The sequence below is a fragment of the Triticum dicoccoides genome, chromosome 2A (genome assembly GCF_002162155.2).
Source record: "Triticum dicoccoides isolate Atlit2015 ecotype Zavitan chromosome 2A, WEW_v2.0, whole genome shotgun sequence".
Taxonomy (NCBI): domain Eukaryota; kingdom Viridiplantae; phylum Streptophyta; class Magnoliopsida; order Poales; family Poaceae; genus Triticum; species Triticum dicoccoides.
Genome location: NC_041382.1, coordinates 576928536 through 576932954, shown reverse-complemented (window position 1 = coordinate 576932954; position 4419 = coordinate 576928536).

Below are 4419 nucleotides of genomic sequence, written 5' to 3'. Positions count from 1 at the left end.
GTCGGCCTCCTCTGGATCCCGATCCAGACCGGGAGAGAGGAGGGGGGCGTCGTGGGGAGAGTGGGGGTGGGGGTAGGTTGGGGTTTCGGGGGATAGGGGCCATATAGGCCAGGAAGGTGCGGGGTGGGCCGGCCTTGTTGGGCCTGAGGCCAGCTGGGCCGGGGCCCAGCGGGGGTGGGGGTTCTCTTTTTTTCGCTTTCCTATTATCTTTTGATTATTTTCTTTTTCTGTTTATTTATTTACTTTTATGTTTTAAATCATTTTAGTTTATTTAGTGCATTTAATTATTTTAGTAAATGATGATTTCTTTACCAACATTTATTATGGATTATTTGACACATTAGGAACAATTTAGTTTTAACTTTTGAAAACTTTAATTGTTTTGACTTTAATTCAAATTTGAATTTGGTTTGGTTCCGAGCTAACACGAGATTATCAACAATAATCGAGGTGACGTGGCACCATTACCAGAGGGTTACTGTAGCTTGGTTACCTGGGTGTCACAACCCCCGACAAAAGATATGGGCCTTATGGGCCAAGAGGGGAAACACACTGGCCACAAGGGGCTGGTGCGCCCCCCATATATGGGCCGGCCAAGGAGGAGAAGCAAGGAGGGGAAGGGAAAGGAAAGAGAGGAATAGGATTCCCCCTTCCTTCGCTCTCCCCCTCTCTTTCCTTCCCCCTCTGATATATATGGAAGGGGGGCGCGCGGCTTGGGAGGAGCACAAGTAGCATGCGGTCCTACTTGGGGTGCCTAGCACACCAAAAACAATTTTTTAACCGTGTGCGGCGGCGCCCACCACCGTTTACACCCCCGGTCATATTTTCGTAGTGCTTAGGCGAAGCCCTGCGAGGATCACTTCACCATCACCGTCACCATGCCGTCATGCTGACGGAACTCATCTACTACCTCGACGTCTTGCTGGATCAAGAAGGCGAGGGGCGTCACCGAGTTGAACATGTGCAGAATGCGGAGGTGGCGTGCATTCAGTACTTGATCGGTTGAAGCGCAAAGAAGTTTGACTACATCAACCGCATTGAGAAACGCTTCCGCTTACGGTCTACGAGGGTACGTAGACACACTCCCCCTCGTTGCTATGCATCTCCATGGATAGTTCATTGCGTGTGCGTAGAATTTTTTTTGTTTTTTCATGTAACGATTCCCAACAGTGGCATCATGAGCCAGGTCTATGTGTAGATGATGTCAGTGTTCAAGAATTCATCCAATTAATCAATTAACGGGCCAATTAATCTCTACTCGTAGGGTGGCCAAATCGAATAACACCCGATGACCCACAAGTGTAGGGGATCTATCGTACTCCTTTTGATTAGTAAGAGTGTCGAACCCAATGAGGAGCAGAAGGAAATGATAAGCAGTTTTTAGTAAGGTATTCTCTGCAGCACTGAAATTATCATAACAGATAGTTTTGTGATAAGGTAATTTGTAACGGGAAACAAGCAAACAAAGTAAATAAGGTGCAACAAGATGTCCCAATCCTTTTTGTAGCAAAGGACAAGCCTGGGCAAACTCTTATATAAATAAAAGCGCTCCCGAGGACACATGGGAATTATCGTCAAGCTAGTTTTCATCATGTTCATATGATTCGCGTTTGGTACTTTGATAATTTGATATGTGGGTGGACCGGTGCTTGGGTACTGTCCTTCCTTGTACAAGAATCTCACTTATGATTAACCCCTATTGCAAGCATTCACAACTACAAAAGAAGTATTAAGGTAAACCTAACCATATCATGAAACATATGGATCCAAATCAGCCCCTTATGAAGCAACTCATAAACTAGGGTTTAAGCTTCTGTCACTCTAGCAACCCATCATCTACTTATTACTCCCCAATGCCTTCCTCTAGGCCCAAACAATGGTGAAGTGTCATGTAGTCGACGTTCACATGACACCACTATAGGAGAGACAACATACATCTCATCAAAATATCGAACGAATACCAAATTCACAGGACTACTTATAGCAAGACTTCTCCCATGTCCTCAGGAACAAAAATAACTACTCACAAATCTTATTCATGTTCATAATCAGAGGGGTATTAATATGCATAAAGGATCTGAACATATGATCTTCCACCGAATAAACCAACTAGCATCAACTACAAGGAGTAATCAACACTACTAGCAACCCACAGGTACCAATCTGAGGCTTTGGGACAAAGATTGGATACAAGAGATGAACTAGGGTTTGAGATGAGATGGTGCTGGTGAAGATGTTGATGGATATTGACCCCCTCTCGATGAGAGGATCGATAGTGTTGATGATGGTGATGATTTCCCCCTCCCGGAGGGAAGTTTCCCCGGCAGAACAGCTCCGCCGGAGCCCTAGATTGGTTCCGCCAAGGTTCCGCCTTGTGGTGGCGGAGTTTCGTCTCGTAAACTTGCTTCTGATTTTTTCCAGGACGAAAGACTCCATATAGCCAAAGATGGGCATCAGAAGGTTTCCAGGGGGCCCACGAGGCAGGGGGTGCGCCCCCACCCTCGTGGACGGTGGGTGGCCCCCCTCTGGTACTTTCTTCACCCAATATTTTTTATATATTCTGAAAATAATTCCCATGGAGTTTCAGGACTTTTGGAGTTGCGCAGAATAGGTCTCTAATATTTGCTCGTTTTTCCAACCCAGAATTCCAACTGCCGGCATTCTCCCTCTTCATGTAAACCTTATAAAATAAGGGAGAATAGGCATAAGTATTGTGACATAATGTGTAATAATAGCCCATAATGCAATTAATATCAATATAAAAGCATGATGCAAAATGGACGTATCAACTCCCCCAAGCTTAGACCCCGATTGTCCTCAAGCAAAAGCCTATATCAAAAAATATGTCCACATGTTTAGAGATAGAGGTGTCGATAAAATAAAATACGGACATGAGGGCATCATGGTCATTATTATAACAACAATATATATATATATATATTGTCATATGATCTCTTATGCTAAATTAACAATTCATAGTTTCAAGTATGAATTATAAACTTCACTGAAAACTAACAAACTATAATCTCAGTCATTGAAGCAATTGCAATTTATCATAATATCAAAAAGAGTCAATATAAGAGCTTTTCAGCAATTCCACATACTCAACTATAATTTAGTCTTTCACAATTGCTAACACTCATGCAATACTTATGGGTATGAAGTCTTAATCAGACACAGAGAAAGTTAGGGGCTTATAGTTTTTCCTCCCAACCTTTTACTTCAAGGGTAATGTCAACAATAATAGTTCATGAAAACTTACATCCAATTAGCTATATATATATGGATCTTTCCAAAACATTGTGCTTGCTAAAGGATAAAATGTAAAAAGGAAAGGTGAAGATCACCATGACTCTTATATGAAGTAATAGACAAGAATAAAAGATAGGCCCTTCGTAGAGGGAAGCAGAGGTTGTCATGTGCTTTTATGGTTGAATGCGCAAAATCTTAATGTGAAAGAACGTCACTTTATATTGCCACTTGTGATATGGACCTTTATTATGCAGTCCGTCACTTTTATTTCTTCCACATCACAAGATCGTACAAAGCTTATTTTCTCCACACTAATAAGTCATACATATTTAGAGAGCAATTTTTATTGCTTGCCATGATGACAACTTACTTGAAGAATCTTACTCAATCCATAGGTATATATGGTGGACTCTCATGGAAAAACTGGGTTTAAGGATATTTGTAAGCACAAGTAGTATCTCTACTTGGTGCAAAGAATTTGGCTAGCATGAGAGGGAAAGGCAAGCTCAACATGTTGGATGATCCATGACAATATAATTTATTTCAGATGTAAGAAAACATAACCCATTATGTTGTCTTCCTTGTCTAACATCAACTTTTTAGCATGTCATATTTTAATGAGTGCTCACAATCATAAAAGATGTCCAAGATAGTATATTTATATGTGAAAACCTCTCTTTCTTTATTACTTCCTATTAATTGCAACGATGACCAAAACTATGTTTGTCAACTCTCAACAACTTTTATTCATCATACTTTTTATATGTGAAGTCATTACTCTCCATAAGATCCATATGATCTATTTAATTCTTTTTATTCTTTCTCTTTTCTTTTATTCCCTCAAGATCATAGCAAGATAATCAAGCCCTTGACTCAACACTAATCTTTATTATATATAGCTCACGGACTCGATTACATAGAAGGATCATAAAGCAAAACTCAAAATTAAATCATACTAAAACTTCATTCTACTAGATTAAGATATAACCAAAAGGATCGAACTAAGAAAAACGGTAAAGATAAAGGTGTGATGATGATACCATATCGAGGCACTCCCCCAAGCTTGGCAGCTGCCAAGGGGAGTGCCCATACCCATGTGTTTATGTCTCCTTCCTCGGAGGTGGCGATGATGGAGTTGTTGATGATGTAGGCTTGTCGTCCATCTTC